The sequence below is a fragment of the Peromyscus maniculatus genome, chromosome 5 (genome assembly GCF_049852395.1).
Source record: "Peromyscus maniculatus bairdii isolate BWxNUB_F1_BW_parent chromosome 5, HU_Pman_BW_mat_3.1, whole genome shotgun sequence".
Classification (NCBI taxonomy): domain Eukaryota; kingdom Metazoa; phylum Chordata; class Mammalia; order Rodentia; family Cricetidae; genus Peromyscus; species Peromyscus maniculatus.
The window spans coordinates 70,657,949-70,679,886 of NC_134856.1; the positions used below are offsets into that span (position 1 = coordinate 70,657,949).

The following is a 21,938-nucleotide window of genomic DNA, read 5'->3' on the forward strand; positions in this document are numbered from 1 at the left end:
GTCTATACAACTCAATGAACTTCTATAGGGTAAGAACAGGCATTTGGAATGGAAGCTATGGAGCTTCACAATGAATTTTATACTTTTTAGTATCAAATATACTTTATGCACTTATTTAGCACAAAAACAAACAAACAAAACCATGACAAGTAGAACTAGAAAACAATTAGCTTCATATCCTCCTTTCATAACCTGTGCCCGGTACCTCCATCAGGCCTTCCTCATCCCCTTCTATTTAGCTTTTCTTCTCTTTTCTTCAGGTTTGACTGAGATCTTCTTGTGACTGTAACTCTATCTAAAAAAATCTATAACCTACTTTTATAACCATTCATTCGCTTCATTTTATCTGCAATATTATAATTTATGAAAAACTAGATATCTGAAAACTTATAGTACATAATCAGAAATGACAAACATCATCCCTCTGTGTCCCACTAGTCTTGGTAAGTTAGAGTTGGTCCAATTAAAATGCAACTTATTAGCCTGGCGGTGGTGGTGCACGCCTTTAATCCCAGCGCTTGGGAGGCAGAGCTAGGCAGATCTCTGTGAGTTCAAGGCCAGCCTGGTCTACCGAGCAAGATCCAGGACAGGTACCAAAACTACACAAAGAAACGCTGTCTTGAAAAAAAAAATTCAACTTATTCCGATTCACCTTTCCATATGCCACGTATCTGTACCTGTCACTAGTTAAAAGTGGAAATTTAGCCACTACCACTCCATAGCCCAATTATATTATATCCAACTTTTATTGTCATGGTATCATCTTTGTGAAAGAATCTTTGCAATAAAGACTTGACAAAGTAGGCAAACTCCATTTGTACAATATTACGCTATGATGCTGTGGAATAATCCTGTTGTTAACTGTAAATATGTATTACTTTCATTGGTTAATAAAGAGCTGACTGGCTGATGGCTAGGCAGGATTTTTCAGGACAGAGAGAACACTGGTAAGAAGGAGGGCAGTTGGAAGAGATGCTATGAGACACAGACAGAGCAAGCAGAATGGAAAGTACGTAGATGAGGTAAGCTAGCCTTGGGGCAGCACATAGATTAATAAAATTGGGTTAAGTTAAGTTATAAGAGCTAGATAAGACAAGCCTAAGCTATTGGCCAAGAATTTGAAATTAATATCAAGTCTTTATGTGATTATTTGGGAACTGGCTGTTGGGACAGAAAAAAATCTACTTAAACTATCATATTAATAGAATTTCTGGAAGAGGTTGGCTAAGTCAGCATTTCCTTCAGTCTTATCAAAAAAACATTACCAGTATGACTTGCTGGATCCTGGAGTTCTTCTTTCCACATGCTGAGTGACATCTACCCTAAAGCTGTCTAAATAAATTCTAGCCCCTTTGTTATAGGAATACTGTTGTCTTACATAAAAAAGGAACTTTGCAGATAGGGGAGAGACAAGGATCTTGACATAGTGTGTTTAACTCAGAATCGAGGTGGCTCATTGTGAGTCATAAGGACCCTTTCCCAAGAGGAAGGAAGCCAGGGACAAAGAAGAAGAAACATCAAAAAAAAAAATGGAAGTTAGAGTAACACCCTAAAGTCCTGGAACCAAAGAATACAGGCAGCCTCTGGAAACCACAAAGACCAGAAAAGAGATTCCTCCTGATATCCCCACAGTGGTTGCTAACCCTGAATCCTTTTGACTTCTCTCCAATGAGACTAATTTCAGAATTCTGACATTCAGAAGGTTAAGTTTAGGTCAGAATCTGGATAATGGACCGATGCAACTATAGGAAAGATGAATACTTCTTCAGAGGCATAAGAGTCAGCTTGTAAGCGATGAAACAATAGTAAACATCAGAGTTTACACTGCGGATTTTCTCTAGAATCCAAAATAAACTTCATTGTTTTATAAAGTAAACTGCTACCTGCCTAGAATGACTCTTCAAAACAATTGTCATTTGGGTAGAAGAGCATATTATTAAAGCTCCCACTTTCCACACCACACACAACAGCTTCCCAGTTCCAATAACTTCAACCATTCTTCCGGGGGACTTTGGGGAGAAACTATAGACTCACTGTGTTTTCCAGCAAAAATCTGCCTTTAGCTCCACTAAAGAAAATAATGATCCATTTTCATTTCCTTGGAAACGTGAAATGCTACGTAAGGCCAATCCCATTAACCCCATCCCATCTCAGCAGCTTTTAACACCAATGTACAATTTGTCACTCCCTAGTGTTGTCAATATTATAACCAGTGTACATAAAATCATAATACTTATTGATGAGATTATAAGGTGATGTTTCTTCCATCGTATGAAAAATACACAATGTAGTCTGTTTTTCTTCTTAAAGTAACATTTCTGGGCAATATTCACAGCAACCGTACATAGCCTTTAATGACCATTTCTATTATCTACATGCATTTGTTTCCTAGACATACAGAATATTGAAAATGCAGCAGACCTGCCAGGAAATGCCTCTGACCTATGAACTTTAGGAACTGACCAGACATATGACAACAATGTAACCTACCCCTCATACATCCCAGGTTTTGGAGACTAAAGCCGTCATAGACCACAGTGATTCAGGGAATATAATTCTAGATGATTAGCATCTATCAGGGGAAAACAATTCAGAGAACTGCATTAACCAGCCTGTTCCAGCCAAGCATATTCCCAGATCCTAAAGGACATTCATGGAGAGTAGAGGCGAAGAGGGCATGCACATATGACAGCAGCTACTAAAACTCCCTTACGGACACTTTCACTAAAGGCTTTATCCCTGCAGTAGTCACGCAAATGCTGGCTGTGCTAACAGTGATGGTGGTGGCACATGGTAGAGTGGGCCGGGGATGAAGCGTCTCACACTGTCACTTCTGCTAACAAACTAGAAGCTGTAGTCAGGTGACCGAGCAAGGCACTCTTCAGCTGTTCTGTAAAATGAGAGTAGACTGTATGGTCACTAACATCACTGTCAGTTTCCAAATGCTATAATTCTTCTGGGAAGGTTGAAATGGTGGGTGAGAATTCATCAAAGTATTATAAAAATATAATACGTGAGTAAAACAATTATTAAAAGCTGTGGCCTGGATGTGATGTCATGTGTCTATAATCTCATCACTCAGGAAGCCCAGGCACGAGGAGGATCACGAGTCTGAGGCTGTCCTGAACTGTATGCATTATGACTCTTTCTCAAAATGAAAACACAAACAACAGACATGGCCTGTGCCATCAGCTATATTCCAGGAAGATTTTTCTTCAAAAATTTCGATAGTCTTTTCTCTGGTGGTTGGTTTGTGTCTTGTTTTTGTTGGTTTTGCTAGTGTAGTCCGGGCTTGCCCATGCTTCATACTCCTGTGTGAGCCAGGGAAGCCCTGACTAACAGTGCTCTTCACTCTCTGCTCAGGATCTTCTGCCCTGTGTCCAGACACCAAAGGAGATCAAGGAACAGAGCATAGATCTTCTGCCAGTGACTAAAATTTGTAAGTTCAAGTTCCACACTATACAATTCTGACATGGTTTTTTTTTTTCATTTTTACATAAAATTTTAGAGACATCAGTCACAGAATACAAGAAATCTGAGAACATAATTCTGGACGATTATGTAGATAGCTCAGGGGAAAATATTTCAGGGTTTTGTTAACCAGCATCTTAGAGCCACGCATATTCCCAGGTCCTGAAAAACAGTCACAAAGGACACAAAACAAGGTGGCTAAGATGGTCAATGCTAAGTTTCACTGTGTTTTCATCTCTTGGACTAAGGAAAGCTTACGAAGAATGCCTTGGAAAAGGCCTAGAAACGACCAAGTTAGCCCAGGCCTAAGTATGGGCCAAACCCAGAATTTGTTGCCTACTTCTTTCCATAGACTTAAAAACACCTTTAAAATCACAGAGTGTTTCAGATATATAAAAAGGAGGCAACTGATTAAAACTGACACTTGCAATTTTGAGGAGCTTGGAATATTTCCCAGATAGGTGTCAGAACTGTTTTGGTCTTTTGGGTGGGAAGGGAGTACCACATTCTGTCAGGTGACTTTATGTGCATCAAAACTGAAATGAAAGTGGAAGCCACTGGTGATTTTGACTTTTCACAGGACTTTTTGTTCCAGGTAATCATTCTGAGAGCATCCACAGATAGAGAGCTTCCAGAGGGCCTCACAGATCGCTGCTTCTTAGGGCACCTCAGTGAAGACAGAGCTCTTGTTACAATGGATGTGCATGACAGTTTCACTAAGTGCACTTGGGAACGGCTCGGAGGGGTAGCACAGAGCCAGGTCTGAAGTTTAGCCACATTCAGTGAGTTTCCTCATTTTCTTTGGAGTCTTATGCTCAGTGCATGCTATGGACACCACACACTCCTGTGAGGGTTACAATCCCACTCATCTACACATGCCACCACCAGCCACACCCACACGAATACCACGATGCCTGACGAACTCCTGAGCCAAATGGATGCTCTCCATGTCTCACCTCCTCAATAGTCTTGTATTAGTTTCCTAGCTGGAAGTCGAGGAAAGCTCATTAAGGTGGATTCTTTCACTGACACGCAGGGCAGCACTAACCAGCACATTTCAATTTCTCATAACACTAACAATAATAACTTTTACTTTGGATTTTTGCTCAACTCTACCTTAAACGCCTATGCTAGTCTTTTCTCTACACTTAACAAGTGTTTTTTAAAAACAACAAAAACATTAGCAGATAACAACCTAAGACTATAAAAGGTTTTTTTTCTCATGGCCCTCCTATTCACCCTGCTCTGTTTTTCCTCACAACCAGCTCTGAGTTCATTGAAAGCTCTTGGTAATTACTGTTCTTGGGTTATTTTTCCCTTCTCTCTTCTAGGGAGATAAAAATGCATCATGCCTCTATTTGTTTGTAACACCCAGTACACACATCTGTCTCATGGAAATTGATTATATTCCTTGGGTAATAACCGTTTAAAAAAGCACGTAAAATTACTTTCAAAATTCTGATGTCTTCCCTTTTGCTTCTGTCATAAACTCTGAAATGCATATGCTGTTTCTGGTCATTTAAATCCTGAAGAACGCTTCCCTTTAAAGCCTAGATGTTAACTAGCCACGACACCCATATTTGCTGTCCAACTGGTTTCTGACTCTGCCTTATTCAGCTCTGTAGTCTCTTGCTTTGGAAGCTCTTTTCTGGTGCTTTTTCCATAGTAATCCATATATGAGTTTTTCTAACCATCATTGCAACTCTTACCGGAAGAACTATGCTGTTGTTTTTAGAGAGAAAGTAATTTATCTTTGTTGTAAAACGTTTGAAAGACACAGAAAATCACTACGCAGAAACAGTACCTTCGTCTTACTTTCCTGAGAGAAACACATAATTCAGGGTGTTCGCTGTGGGGCGAGTGGAGTGTAACTCTTTCTGGCTTTCAGACATTTATTCTCACTCTCTGAAAGCACGTGCTTTTCTCATTATTGTGGTTATATAGGAGCAACAGTCGGTACCCTTCTCTTTCCAGGCTGTGTTGATGTAAACTGTAATGTATGAATAGGGGATGGGGAGATGGCTCAGTCTGTCAAGTGCTTGTCATCCAGGCTTGAGGACCCGAGTTCATATCCCCAGCACTCATAGTAAGGCAAGGTATAGCAGTCTGCATCTGTAATCCCAGCACTGGGAAGACAGAGAGAGGTAGATGCCTGGAGCTCACTGACCAGCCTTCCTAACTAAATCTATATGCTTCAAATTCAGTGAGCAACCCTGCCTTAAAAAAAAAATATGATGGAGAAAAACTAAGGAAGACACAGAATCGCAGAAGGAAAAGCAAGATTTTCTTGTTACTCCACATAACTCATGATTTTGCATGCACTTGTTCTAATGGCTTCACAGAAGCTCAGGCCTCTGGCTATGTGATGTTCTTATTGCCGGTGTCAGACAAATAGCAAGAGTGCTGAACATAAGGGTGTGCCCAGCTTTCTGCTAAACAAAGCATCAAGTCAAATGAAGCATTACATAAAGTCTGTGATCTAAGCAAAATGAGTTTTCCATCACATGACTTGCAAGCCTGTATCCTAGTCTAAGAAAACAAAATTTAGATTTTTTTGTCATAATGACATGAATGTAAAACATCTCTGTATCCCCCTTTAACATACTTAGGTATTAGAAATGAATATTACAAACTGGGCCAGGTGGCATAGGCTGGTAATTCCAGCTACTTGGGAGCTGAGGCAGGAGGATCATGAGTTTAAGCCCTGCCTATGCTCTAGAGAGAGTTCAAGGACAACTTGGACAATTTAGTGAGACTGCCTCAAAACTTAAAATAAGACCTGCCTTTGGGGGGCACAGGCTATATCCTAGAGCACGTGCACGCGCGCGCACGCGCGCGCGCGCACACACACACAGAGAGAGAGAGAGAGAGAGAGAGAGAGAGAGAGAGAGAGAGAGAGAGAGATATTATTATTATTTCTTTGAGCCACCGCCTAATACTGAACATTTCCAAATGGAATTGAATGGCTTTATATCACCAACAGAGTGCAGGCAGAGACGACATTGGGGAGGAAAGAGTTACTCCGGGCATGATTGCCGAGGGTCCCCGGGCATCATGGTGGAGACATGGTTGACCAGCTCAGTTCTATGAGGAAGAGGCATCACACAGTGGTGGACCAGGGAGCAGAGAGGGAGAGCAGAGCTGGGAATAGGGACTCGGCTATCACCTTCCAAGGCACACCCCACATTCAAAGGGCCCCACAGCCTCCCTCAATACGACCATCAGTTGGAAACAAGTGTCCAAACATGAGCCTTGGGGGCGGGGAGTGGGATAAATTCACTGGACACTGATCGACTATTTAGTGTAGTTAACCATGTCGATGAACATAGCATTGGTGTTCAGGAATTTTCAGAGGTAAAAGAAACCATGACTTTCTTGCTTCTGATTTTGGACTGAACTGAAGGCTGAAGAATAAGCAGGTTGCTGAACCCTGGTAAGGTTTCTGGCTTGTTTAATTTTATTCAAAGCACTTAAAACTAAACAGAAAAGATGAGTTGTATGTGTGTTCTGAACAGGCAATAGAATTGGTGTGCTTTTCTATGGGATTACACACTAGCTCCTTGTTCTCTAAAAAAAAGTTTAAATCATATTTAATTCCGTGGATATTCTAGACAAAGTCACATAAAGGACTGTTGATGCTGCAATGCCTTTGTTTAACATGTACATGAATGCTTTTTTCCTGGTGTCCTCTTGAAATGGACGAACCCTGCTTATGAGCTTTTCACATTATGGGGAACTCTTACTTCTGACCATCAAATGATAGGTTTCAAATCCACACTCTCGTGTGTTCAGTTCTAATATTCCTATCAAACAAATCAAAACAAACAGGAAGTCTTAATCTTTGGAAAGCTTTGGAGACCGATCTAACAACCAGGGTCTGACCAGCTGATTCTGAGAGAAAATCTGGAGGAGAGCACTCTGTCGGCGCAGGTTGCCCTCCAAGGCTTTTTCACAATCACAGTGCCCACGTAGGATGGGTGCCCTAATGTGGATATCGGTCTCACCAGCAACAGAGGAAAAGGCACCACTGAGGCCAGCACTATGTCAGAGACTGGAATCTAAATATGACTTCTCCCAAAGGCAATTCTGATTTCTGAACTGCACGTGTGGAGCAAGGTGAAGCCACTTATGTATAAAATGATAATCCTTTATGATAAGGTTGGGTTTATTCCAAAAGCACGAGGTTACATTTTTATATTAACTGTTCGATGTAGCTCTCCACATTGGCAGAACACAATAGAAAAGGTGTACAATCACAGAGGCAGTGCACCAAATTCAGAATAAGCATTTCATTTCCCAGTTCTTCTATATCTGCCTTCCACCCTCATAACTTCCCACCTAAAAGAAAATAAAAATTAAAAAATACATAAATAAGACATCTTGCCAACCCCTCTGGGCACGACCTGCTCCTCTTTCAACCTCTGCCTTCTCTCACTCCCATCACAGCTGTTGAGTGTCCAGATCCGTCGTGCATGTACCACTCTGCTCTTCCATCTTCCCTGCCTCTCCATCACATACTCGTTGGTCATAGTGACACTGGGAGCTGTGATGTGTCATGCAGTAGACCCTTTTGCCCCAACAGCTTTACTTGCAAATGTTCATTGTAATGAGTTGTTGGTTGGTCTGGTCCAAGGTCTCTGGCTTCTGCTACACCAACAATACTGGACCCTCACTGGAACTCTTCTCAGACATCCTGCTGTTGTCCTGAGTCATGGAGATCCTTCAGCTGTAGTTCTGCGTGACTGGTCCCTTCATGCACGCCAGTAGCTCATAGATGAGGTAGATGTTGTGGTGGGCTAACTCAAAGCCCTGGTCTGGGCCTGGGTGGTAGCTGAGTTCGTCAGTCCATCAGCTCTTCCTCACCCATACCACCAGGGCCAGCTCTCCTGTGCTGCCCAAGTGAGGGGTGGGACCAGCTCAGCCTGGCCTTCAGGCATCAATAGGCTTTCAGGAGGCAGCCCAGACCACCACTATGAGCATAGCTTTTGGTGATAACATGGACCACAGACGTCAACACTGAGGAAGGGCCACAAGCCTAGACATCTCCATAGCCTCAGGTGGTACCACAGGCCTCTCACCTCAGGCTGTCTGTCATCGCCCTTGCATCTCCAGCTCTGCCTCTCTTCAGAGCACGCAAATGGCTCCGCTTCTCTTTCTCTCCCCTCTCTCTACCATATGGTTGCTCATCTTAGTGGCCCTGCCTACACTTGATTCAGAGTGGGCCTCTGGCCATCTTCCAGCTGCCTGCACCACTAGGTGGCGCCAGGTGGGCCAAGAAACTCTTAATATGACAAAAATTATCTACAAAAACTGCGCTTCAACAACCATCATGGCTAGCAAGGAAATACCAAGGTGTTCCCACCGAAACAGAACACAGCATCTGCAACAAATCCACTTAATATTGCCTGGAATTTCCAGCCAGCATTTTTAGGAAGAAAATTAAATTAGATGTTGTGAGAAGTGGAAAGAAGACATGAATGTGTTATTATCCAAGGTGACAAAATTGTGTTCTTGGATATTCTGAAAAAAAAATCACAAACTATTAGAATTAAAACTCAAGTTCACTGTACTATACCAACAAACAGGAGGATAACAATAAAAAAAAAACTGGACAGTGTTCTAAGGGCACCAAACACTTAAGAACTGGAAATGAATGTAACAAAGTCGGTGCCGGACCCTAACAGAAAATCAAAGCATGTCACTGAAAAAAAAGTAAAGAACATCAAAGTAAATGTGAAAAAATAACCTTGCAGGGTTCTTTTATTTTAACTTGGTCTCATTTTATAATTTATAGAAATGTGAGGAATAATTAAAACAATTGAGAGAAAGTTGGAGTGTCAATACAAAAGATTATTGAAGCTCTGATGTATTGGCACAAAGATAGAAAGTAAGCAAATGGATAATATTGAACAGAGATTGAGAGATAAATCAGGTTGATCCCAAAGCTGTATGAGATAGAGTGTAATCAGCTGAACGTATGGAGAAATTAACATAATTTACTGTGTTTCTTATCTGCACAAAAATCAGCTGCATGTGGGTCGCATGCAGAAACAGAAAAGTCTACAGTCACAACACACATTTATGAACAAGATATAGCAACCAGAATGAGAATACATTTCAATATTTACCTTTGACAAGGGACATATGTGCAGAATATATCCTATAAATCAGTAACAACAAGAAAATATATTTTGAAAAATAAATCAAGAGAATGAACTTCAAAAATAAAGATGCCCCAAAATACGTCAACTTCATTAGGAATCAAGGAAATGGAAACTGAAGCTAAAATAATATCACTACATATCCCATAAGTTATAATTACAGTGAACAACATCACATAGTGTCAGTCCCGTGAAGCAAGTGTCAGCTGTATGTGACAGGTAGAAGTGCTCGTCCATACAACCACTTTGCAAAGCTCCTTTAAGATATCACTAAGAGGCTGTTTTCCTGCTCTGTGAGTCAGCAGTCCCACATTTAAGTGTCCACCAGACAGAAATACATATGCATATTCATTGGAAGACATGTATAAACATTTTCCTGGCCGCACTACTCATGGACGTAAATAATCCAAATGTCCTTTGTAACAGACTGGATACATTCTGACATATTCTCTGAATAGAATTCTATATGAGAATGAAAATGAATCGTTCTTCTTGGGCACACCATGAATGAATCTCACATTATATATTATTAAGCAAGAGAAGCTAAGTGTGAAGGGTGCATGCCACATAACTCAAGAATGTAATATTCAACACCAGGAACATGTATTTACCATAAGGAAAGCAGTACCCCGAAGGGGACGGCATTAACTGCGAGAACTACGGGAAGTGGTGATCTGCACCTTGTGTGAATGGTGGAGCCTAGATGTGTTCATTGTAAAGCTCAACAAATGTCACGTAAGATTTATGTTAATATAGATCAGTTTACTCAATATATGTGACTCTTAAATTTTAAATATCAAAATGTCGATGAGGACTAGAAGAAATACTTCTATTTCTATTTGAAAGGCTCATCAAATGCTACCTATCTCCAGAAAGTACTGCATATAAAAAATTGTGCCTAACAAACCTCTGCACACTTGAAAATTACCAACTTTTCCATTTGCATGATCATCAATATAATATATAAAACCACAAAAAATATATAGTAAATATTACCATTGAGAATGCTTTCGGTGTATAAAATACACTGCATGCATGTATGAAGGTGCCACAGTGAAATCCTTTATTTTGTGCAATAAATTTATGCTAATAAAGGAAATTATACAAATTTCTGAATTTGTACTGAATTATACAAATAAATATATTGTCTTCAAAAGAATCCAAGAGGTTGGCAACCTAACGTTGGTTAACGTAGCGCCATGGCTCATCTTCAGTCTTGGTTCCTTTTACTGCTTCCCTACCTACCTTCACGGATCAGTTTTGGCTTGACAATTACCACAGCAACCACAAGATGTCTGCCAACAGGTTACACACATCTTCCCCTTGTGATGGTATCCACAGCATGAAGGAAGGCCTTTCCCATTGTTGAGCTTCTCTGAAGTCTTAAGGCAGACTCACTCTCAAGTCTCATTAGTTACAGTTATATAACATGCCTTTGCCTAAACCAGTTACAGGAAAGGGGAACAAGAGAGTGCAGTAAACTATGTAAAATCTATCAGAGTCTCACCAACCAAAGGCACTGTGGAAGAGATGGATACCAGAATAGAACTAGAATTCTGTTATCAGGGGAAGAGGACAGAGGGACAACCCAAAGACCATTCCAAGCAGCCAGCAGAATCACACTAAAGGAAGCACAGAAAAATGATTCTTTGGTGTCGTTCACAGCATTTAATTTTTACATATTCTTTTTGGTCCTAATTCTATGAATCTATGAATTCTAAGTATTATTTATAATTAGGTAATGTAAAACTTCAAGTGAGATATTGGTTTGTCTTTTTCTTGTGTATTATTTCTTGATGGTTAATAAACTAAATATGAGGATTCATTTTTTGTAAGTTTTAAAAGTACTTGTTAGCTTTTTTTTCAGTATTTCACACAGCTCCTTCACCCATTTTTTAATTTTAATTAAAATCTAATTACTTCATTTCTCCCTCCCTTTCTTCCCTCTAACCCCTTCTATGTGCAACCTCCTCCTGGGTTCTTCACTCATTCTCTCTCAAATTCATGGCCTCTTTTTCTCTAATTATTATTTTTACAAATATAAACTCATAAATATATAAATATAACTTACTGAGTACATTTAGTATTGTTTGTATGCATATGACTTTAGGGCTGACCACTTGGTATAGGATAATCAATTAGCAGCTCATCTTTGGAAGTGATTATTCCTCCCCGTCTTGGTAGTTATTAGTTGACCATAGTTCTTTGTCTAGGGGTGGGTGAGAGCCTATGAGATTTTCCCCTTCTGAGTCAGCATGTCTATTGGCACTGGCATTGTTCAAGTCATGTTTAGGCGGCCATACTGTTGCAGTATCATGGGTACAGCTCCCTGTCACTTCTAGGAGACACAATCTCATAGCAGACTTCCTGGTCCTCTGACTCTTACACCTTTACCACCCCATCTTCCATGAAGTTCCATGAGTCTTAGGTGCAGGAATTGCTTTGTAGATGTGCCTGTTGGGGACAGGCTCTCCATGATCAGTTGATATTTGCATTATGACCAGTTGGTTTTCTGTGATGGTCTCTGTTTACTGCAAAGAGAAGTTTCTGTGCCGTGGGGTGAGAGCTACATTTATCTATCAGTAAAAGGATAAGTTTTAGAATGCAATTAGGAATTATGTTGGTCTAGTCAAGTGGCAACAGTAGGTTCTCTAAGATCAATGACCTCACTAGCCCTGGGCAATTAGCCAGGTTTCTAGTACTAAGCATGATTTATCTTCTGTTGAGCAGGCCTTAAATCCAGTTTGATAACTGTTTGTTACTACCCAGATATGAATGCCACTATTATACCTTTAGGGCTATTTTGCCATGCTGGTCATTATTGTAGTTCATAGACATTAGATCTCCTTTTATCAGGGATGGAACAGGACCATGGAGTATTTATTAAGCTTCCTATGGCCACAGTTGATCAAGGGTGGAGCTATTTAGTTGTATTTGGAACAGTAAAGTTTTAAAACCCATTAAAAAAAGATGTTTGGCATAACAAAGTAACTCCTACCACATCTTACTAGGAATTTACAATGCCAAGGCTTAGTCTTGGAGAAAGTAGCATGCTACAGCCAAGGTACTAAATTACTGTAAGCCATAAACAAAACAATAACATTGCTCTGTAAAGTTCTAGAGAAAAATTGAGGCTTGTATTGGAATGGTTATTACTTCTGTCTCTGAAGCTCCCTTGCCAGGAAAAGGAAGGAGGTATTTGGAGAAAGGTCTTAGTAAATGAAATAACAAGGGTAAACTTCAGCATTTAGGAAAATTCCACAGGCCAATAAATTAGCATAGCAACTTTTAAAAACTAATATGCAAATCTTGGAGAATTGCAGTAACTATGCTGAGATACTTTAGATCAGAGTTATAGGTAGAATTTAAGTCAACAAGTTATTTATAAGAACAGTATCCCATTCTTTATAACTATATAACAGCCCTCCCTTAAAACCTTAGAAATTCCTACTCCTATGCAAAAAGCCATTAATAAGTAATAAAATATTAATAGTAAGAATATAGTTGTATTCTTGGATTCTAACCAAATTTAAGCCATTAGTAAATCAAGTATACATGCCAGTTAAAAAAAAATCCAAATGCCAGTAAAAAAAAATCCAAGTGGAATAGCCATTTTGTTCTCTTCCCTTTAATAATAACTTTTGAGTTTGTGTTGGGTGTTGTGGAATAATTCTTATAAAAGATAACTTAGATGTAAAACTTTAGACTCACCAAGATAGGATAGAGTATTTTCTCTAATGTTGTCAAATGGACTAGATATTGTAACTGTAATTATTAACAACTATTTTTGTTGTATAAAATCTTACTAAGATAAAGTTAAAACCTTGCTTTCTAATTAGACAAAAGGGGGAAATGTTGTGGAATAATCTTCTGTACACTGTGAATATGTATTACTTTCATTGGTTAATAAAAAGCTGACAGACTTGTGACTGGGCAATAAGTTAGACAAGAAAAGCTAAACCAAGAATGAGAGGAAGAAGGAGAATAGAGTCAAAGGAGACACCAGCCAGCTGCCCAACAATGAGGATGTGTAGAAAATGAGGTAACAAGCCATTAGCCATGTGGCAAATCATAAATAAAAATATGGGTTAATTTAAATGTAAGAGTTAGCTAGTAACAAACCTGAACTATTGACCAAGCATTTATAAATAATATTAAGTCTCTATGGGACAATTTGGAAGCAGCTGCCAGGACAGGGAGCAGGCTGTCAGGACTACAGTTGGAATTCTAGAAACATTATATAATGAGATGACACCTGCATTATAAATAAGTAAATTGTTTGTAATACCTAAGGTCCTGTCATTATTCTAGAGATTTATGCACCTTTCACTCCAGACATAAGATGTGGAGAAAAACTACTTTAAAAAAAAATAAAAGATATCCACTGACCTTTTCCATCTAGCCGGTTGTTTACCAGGAGATTCTTCTGTCTTGACATTTCCTTAACTCTACATTGGTTACTCCCCACTCCCGGGATGGTACATTTGCAATGGAGATACTTTTTAAAAGACTGTGTTTTTTAAAAAAGAACAGGGGCGGGGGCAGTTTTCAATGAAAATATAAAGTAGATGGATGCTGTGAGTTAAGTCAAAGTCTGACTTTATATTTGTCTTTACTTTCTTTTGTGCATTTATTCTTACAAGAATTTTATGGGGAAATAAAGGAAACAATAATGTATATAGCTTTATAAGAGAACGCATTCACATAGAAGTGAATACACCAGATGACCCAGCTTTTCAGTCACAACCATGAATGAAATCTGGTTCTCAAGGTTTTCCCACTCAGACCTCAGTTCCTTCAGACATCATAGCTTCCAGCTCTGATTACATCATGTGATGGAAAATGCATGCCTATTAGAAACTGAAACTGGACTGTTACAGCACTTCTTGACTTTTCAGAGTTCTTGATGTCAACCAGGTTGTCAGGGGCACTGAGGCTTCACAGAGAACTGAGCAAAGGGGTGGGATGTGTTTCCAGTAGGACATACTGGATAATTATATTCTCTGTAGAAATGACAATAATAGAATAGGCTGACAGTGCATTCTTTGCGTTCTTATTCTAATAATTGTTCCAAATTCTACTCATGATGTGTTCTGTATTTAAAGTTATAAAAATGTTTTGGTAGCTGCAAAGTGACTTTAAAATCCTTAGGACAAGTCTACCTTAACTTCCTGTCATTTTATATGGGTTATCTGCTGTCTATCCTAGCACTTGGAAATTAAACTATCCCTCTTATTTTTATGTGTGTGGATGTTTTTGTCAGCATGTATGCCTGTGTACCACATGCTTGCAGTGTCCACAGAGGTCAAAAGAGAGGGTTGGATACCCTGGAACTAGAGTTACAAATGGTTGTAAGTCACCATGTGGGTTCTGGGAATTGAACTCAGGTTCTCTGGAAGAGCAACCGGTTCTCTTAACTGCTGAGCCATCTCTCCTGACCCATTTAGAGTTTTTATAAATAGAACTAATGCATTTCCTCTAAAGGATCTATGGTACATTTGTCTATAAAATCTATCAGCTTAAAAATAATGCAATATCTGGAGGAACTCTGTCAAGAGTGGAGGGAGGAGACTGCCTGCAGGACATGTGCTTTTGGCCCAGGACTTGAAATAAACCCAAGTGAGAGGGAAGAAGAGGCTCTGGCCAGTCCTATGTGCTCCATCAATGCTTCAGGCCATTCACTGACCTTTGGAGGATTACTATCATTGATAGTAGAAGGCACAAAAGAACAGCAGCTCTGCCCTTTGCAAAGAAAGAATCCTGATGTGTAACTTCTGTTTATATGTCTAGTCTTTGTTCTCTTCCCATTTGGTGGATGTTTAAAATATAGTAAGTAATGACGCTTTTCCTCTTGAATGACAATATGTGTTGAGTCATCTGGTCCCTGTCTACTGTTTGCAGTGGACAAGGGGTACCAACAACTCTTATACTCAAAATGAGTTCTAATGTCACCTGCAGTGAATGCCATGCTGCTGATTGAATGAGAATCCTCAACATTAGTAGATTGATGAGTATAAGCAGCATAAGTGTGGGTGCATATCTATACATTAAATATACCTAAAAATGAGGTAGACTGTATGCCAAAACATGGGCATTTAAACCATTCTACCCTTAAGAGAACCTTAAAGACTTAGCTAATAGGCAATGGGTGAGCAAATCTAATGTCTTCTGCAGGCCTACATATTTACAACATTCTGTTTGGACACAGACCCCTGGAACCTCTTGGACCATAGCATATTTTGTTGTTGTTATGGAAATTAGAAGAAATTGAAATGTCATGTGGTGAAGAGCTTCATTCTAAATCTGTTTAAATTTTAAAAAGATAAAACAGGCTTTTCTGTGACTTTTTCCACACAAACTAACCTAGAAGCTTCTTCCCTATGTGCTAGCCTTCACAGAAATAGACAGTGCTGTATAAACTTCTGTGGGAAAAAGGCCATCAATAGCCTTAACTAGATGTGAACCCAGACACTACAGTAACAATTAACCTGTACGATACACCCATTCATGCAGTAGTAGCCATGAATGCTATGGAGCAATCAACAGTTTTCTGATTGGATTTAAGGCCTGTTCTACAGCAGAGGACTCATACCTGGTACTATAAGCCTGGCCCAAAACCCATGGCTAGGGAGGTTATATGTTCTGGGGGAGAACTTACTACTGTTATTTTGCTAAATGATCACAACACCACACTTCTTTCTAATATTCATCCGTACATTGATTGACTTGTGCAGCTTTCACTCATCAAAAAAGCTTGTTATTGCAAGAAAAGTGGTTAACATAAAGATTCACAATTAGCCAAAGTTCAGCAAAGAGATGTCTCTGGAGGGCCTGGCTGTAAATAGGACATCTGTATCCCACCCATCCACCCAAGATGCAGGGAGCATCATGGAACAGTCTTTGTAAGGGGAAGGGGGTCAGAGAAGATTAGGGAGAAACAGTCCTCTGGACACATGGGGCAAAGGCTGTTGGGCTCATGAACTCACAGCAGCTGTGGCTGCCCACACAGGGTCTATACAAGATCAAGCCAATCAACATTCCAGTGTGGATGTGGTAAGTGCTCACAAGACTTTTGACAGTTGATGGCTGCTGGGGGTGTGAGGGTCCATCTTCTCTAAGAGTGACCATGCTCCAATGGATGGGCATACTCTCATGCATACATGGGCAGCACTAACTATACTCAATGGTTTATGAAGGGAGAAAAAGAAGATATGAGGTTGGAAAGTGGGTGGGTGGGGGGTAGTTCTGGGAGAAGTTGGAGGAGGTAAGTGAGAAATGGATATGATCAAAATACATTGTATGAATGTGTGAAGTTTTCAAAGAACAGATAAAGTAGAAGTTAAAAGTGAAACAGAAAATAAACAACAAGCAAAAATCAAGACTAGTCTACTGTTCTTTTTACTCTCTTCATTTTAAGACGCTGTGACCATGTGGATCTTAAGAAAGTAAAGTTCAGTTCTGGAACATTTGTCTAAATTTGCTCTCAGGAACTTAGTTCTCTGAAGACCACTCAACGTGAGGCAAACATTAGTAACTCAGTTCACCCCCTTCCTCCTGCTGCTAAAGATATCTTTCATCTAATGCTCATTCTAGGGAAATTGAAGCAAATGCATGTTACTCTATTATGGAGAATAACTGTCCGTCCCTAGGGAGAAATCATCTTGAGGATTAATATCATCTTTAAAATTAAAGGAAAAGGTCTAAGTATTGGAAATTAATACAAAATAATGAAAATAATGTAAAAGCCTTAAAATACTGAAGTCTAGGAGGCTGCATATAGAAACAACTGAGAAAAGGGGCAGTGTGTTGTAAAAGGAAGATAAGAGTCATGGGATAAGAGTCGGAAAGCAAGGCTAAGTTTCCCCAGGCCAACAATTAGTAAGTTCTGTGTCCCATGTAATCCAAACACAGTACCTGTATAGGTCCTTAAATAATTCCAATAAACATTTACTAAACACAGATAACTTTTGGGCTATGTCATCTCTGGGCCTCAATTTCTTTACAATAAAAGTAAGAAATGGGCCTCGTCCAAGATCTCTGTCTCTAGGAGCAGGAACCCAGAAATGTGCTTAGGAAAGGCTCCCTAGGCTAGTTAAATAAATCAATTCCATGAATCATTAAGGTGGAAATCACACTCTTCTTGTATGCTTTATAAGCCCAGTATATAACTCTGCTTCAAGGCTTCCTTTTTCTTGGGAGTAGGGCATAAAAAAATTCTAATTTGAATAAATATCAGTCACTATTTTGGGGGACAATAATGAAGAGAGGGGAAGTTGAGAAGATAGATGGACAGTACAGATTTCGGGAAAGAATAAATCATGAACGGTGTCCAGCAAAACAATGAGCAGCAACCACACAGCCTGGGCAGGGGACTGGGCAGCAGTTGTAGCTGGAGGCCTCCATCAAAATAATAGAAGTCTCAAAGGCAGCTGTGAAGTGATTCTCACCCTACTGAGAGGAGTACACCAGGAGTGATCCTCTGCTGACCAGCATACCAACCTTAGAAACCCTTTCAAGGAGAAAAAGACCAGCGCCATCTTACAGAGGATGCTTGAAGTGGCTCTTTGCCTCTTGTGCTGTGGATATTGCTCTATGTAAATAAAACACCGATTGGCCAATAGCCAGACAGGAAGTATAGGCAGGACTAACAGAGAGGAGAATTGAGGAAACAGGAAGGGAAGGGAGAGACCTGCCAGCCACCGCCATAAAGAGCAAGATGTAAGGTACTGGTAAGCCACAAGCCACGTGGCAACTTATAGATTAATAAAAATGGGTTAATTTAAGATAGAAGAACTAGATAGCTAGAAGCCTGAGCCATTAGGCCAAACAGTTTAAATAATATAAGAGTCTGTGTGTTTATTTTATAAGTGGGCTCTGGGACTGGCGGGATTGGTGGGAGCTGGAGAGGAAACTCTCCAGCTACACTCTTGCTAGCAATGCAGACCCCCAGCAGCAAGCTTAAGAGGGGCCTTCAGCTCATATGGGACCCACTGCTAGGGAATAGAATGCTCTTCTCTTGGCAGTACAGACACTGAAGTCTTCTTTCCCAGCTTGTCCTTTCTTTACCGTTTACTGGTTCAATCAATCCTATATTTTGTTTGGTAACTATGGGTAGCTTGTCTTATAAACAATTATGTCAAGACCTAAATTACCTAAGCACCTGCAAATTAAATTAAAATACCAAGAATCAGAGGTGAGGGGAGAGGAGAAAAGCAACAACAACAGACAGAAAAGTAGAAGGATAGTTTAGCTGGGATAAAAAAGAACTCCTGAAGTTTAAAGGCACAAACAGAAGTGTTACATAACATCAATGATTCTGGGATTTTTGTTTTGTTTTGTTTTAAAGCCAGTCAAATTTCAGCTCTAATGTTCTATGAATTCTTGCTAGATTCCATTCTAAATCGATCTCAGGCTAAAAGAAAGTCCCCGAGCTCTGTCATAAGAAACCCTGTCTATTTCACAAAATTTGCCAGTTCCACTATTTCTTAACTTCATCAGAACCCATTTCTCTGCTCTGAAACACTTCCCCTAAACCTGAGTTTCCTTAAGATATATTTGAGTGGGTATAACTTCACCTCTGGGAGTTGCGGGGAGAAACTTTAGCTTCAATCAACGTGAGTCATTTTTTCTGGGACAATTGTAAAAATGTAAACTGTTAGGAATAAAAAAGAGAAGTAAGAGGATAGCTTAGATGGAAAAAATGATTAAGTAGAGGCATTACACAATCATATTATTCACAACAGTGAAGCCCAATCCTGCATGACAGAGAGCAGCTTGTCTTTTGGGATTGAGCCTCAAGAGAGAGGAAGGATTCCAGGCTAGATTTTTAAAATCCAAAGCACATAATCTGAGAACCACTAAATATTTGTATGGTAGACTGAGCAATGGCGCTAGGATGCATCTTAGTATGTACATTATGTACAGCAAAGCAAAACAAACATGTTAGCACGTCAATCGGAAGACAAGGCAAATCACTCCTAGTCTATTTCTAAAGGCTTGAGATCCTAGATGCAAAGCAGCACTATATGAAGTACTACTAAATGAAGGGATAAAATGCTATAGGTGTGCCTTACAAATTTAATATAGCACCTTCGTTATTTCACTTTCTATGGACAAAAATAGTTTTTGTCGGTCTACTTAACACACTGAACTTCTAAATCATTAATGATTATCTTATGCTATCAATACATTCTGAAGGGTTTCTAGAAACTAAGGAACTACTCCAACAAAATAACTATCACGTACAAATATTTATATACTACAATGTATATTTAGTGCGGTCCTCTCTCTCTAGTATGACATGTATTTAGTGAGTTCATCTCACTGTGGGACTTCTTCCTCAGCTAGTTTCAGGTCCTTAGATCACAAACTGGAGGATGCCCTGGTGTCTCTGCCAATCAATTCCTTTCCTAGTCATTGAAAATACCTGAAAGAAGGAACTTTAGGAAGTAGAGCCTTGTCCAGGCTCAAATTTTAAGGGATGGGGAAGGCATGACAATTGCCACTCTCTCCATGGTGGCAGATGCTTGTAACACAACTTGTCATGTCTCAGCAGATCAGGAAAGAGACAGCTCAGGCTGGAAGCAGGGTGGCTTCTGATATACAAGGCCTGACCTTAGTGACCCAACATCCTTCAGCTGGTGACCTCACCTCCTAAAATTCTACAGCTTCCCAATAAGGCACCACTAGCTGGTAGCAAGTGGTCCAAGGTAGGATCCTCTGGGGGACATCTTACATCCAAACCATCTAGTATCTAACATCAGGCCCTGTCTGTTTGCTTTCTTTATTAGCAAGACAATTACTTGTCCCAAGTAAACTAAGTCACTAACTAAGTCCCAAGTCAGACCCAATGCACTAACCAAATCATGAGAACAAGCTGTCTGCAGTAGCGTTTTTTTTTTTTTATAGGATACACTGTTAATTCTGTCAATCCTTACATCTGTGTCCACAGTTTTTGAAAATGGCTTCCCTAGCAACACAATTTTCCGTTAAGTTAGAGGGGTACAGTTGGCACAAATACTTACTAGATTTCTTGTAATAATGTACACAGACTTCTGAAAATTAAAAATTCTGAAAAGGTTCCAGCCACCGAGTCATGACTGAAGATCTGGTGTCCAGTGAGATCCGTTCGACATTGATTCTCTCTTCTAAACTTTCCTAACTTTGTCCATCTTTTAGGTTTCCCCTTAAGCCCAATAGTTAAATGTAAACAACAGAGACAATTAGCTGTCCATCACCACTGACATCTATAAGAGCCTGTGTGGCAACTTGAATCAGATTAGAGACCCCGTGACCTGCTTCCATTTCTAAAACTCACAAACGCCTCAGAATCAAGTCTATCCCCAGAGAGGAGGCATATTTTCCCCTCATTTGGGAACTGAGAAGGGAAAGTCATTCCAAGACACCCGAGAGCTGAGTCAGTCCAGTGTGCACCACTAGATTCAATAGTTCCCCTGTGAGATATTTCACTCTCTGGTGCGCTGCTGCCGGCCACAGTGCTTAGCACAGCAGTATGTCAGCCGCTGTAAGGTATGATGCTAGCAAAAAGTTAAGGGCGTAAACAAAGCTGGAGATATCTATGGACATAGGGTTTCTAGGTGACACAGAATCAAGGCTTCAGAAGACCAGCCTTTAAAACTGTGCAGGTTCAGAGACAGAATGATGCACATGGTACTGAGCTTTTCTTCATTCCATAGAATCTGTTCCAGTTTCATTAAGGTATAACTGACAAAAATTGGACATATTTATAATGTATATGTGTATATATATAATACAGAATTAATTAATTAACTAACATATACATGGCCTCACATAACTTTAGCGATGAAAAAATTTAAGATTTCTTAGTAATTTTCAGGTATGTAATACTTTAAGCCTATACGTATCATACTATATGATAGAACTCTATAGATTATTCATTCCATGCAACTGAAATTATTTATGTTTTAGCCAACATTCCTCTCCCATCCCTGACTCCTGGCAACTGTCTGCTCTTCTACTCCATGGTACTCTGAGTTCCACTTTTTAAGGATTCCACATATAAATGAAATCATGCAGAGTGAAGGAAGAACAAAACACAGTGTGAAGAACTTATGAGATGAGGGGAAATGCTTGGAAGTGATAAATCTGCCAAAAGATTAATACCCCAAATATATAAGGAATTCAAACAAATCAAGAGCAGGAACATGAAAAATTAACACTTCAGTAGACATTTCTTTTTTATTATATTTTTATTGAAAATAACTTTTCTCCTATACTATATTGTGATGATGGTTCCTCCTCCCCCAGCTTCTCCTAGATATTGCA

General features: G+C 39.7%; 1 protein-coding gene and 1 pseudogene across 2 annotated transcripts in view; one reads left to right on the top strand and one right to left on the bottom strand.

Moving 5' to 3' along the window:
• The window catches only part of Gpr158 (G protein-coupled receptor 158), a 373,966-nt gene that overhangs the window by 223,566 nt on the left and 128,462 nt on the right, over nucleotides 1-21,938 (bottom strand). The gene's annotated exons all lie outside the window — the stretch shown is intronic.
• Nucleotides 17,955-18,230, top strand: LOC143273214 (guanine nucleotide-binding protein G(I)/G(S)/G(O) subunit gamma-12 pseudogene; annotated as a pseudogene).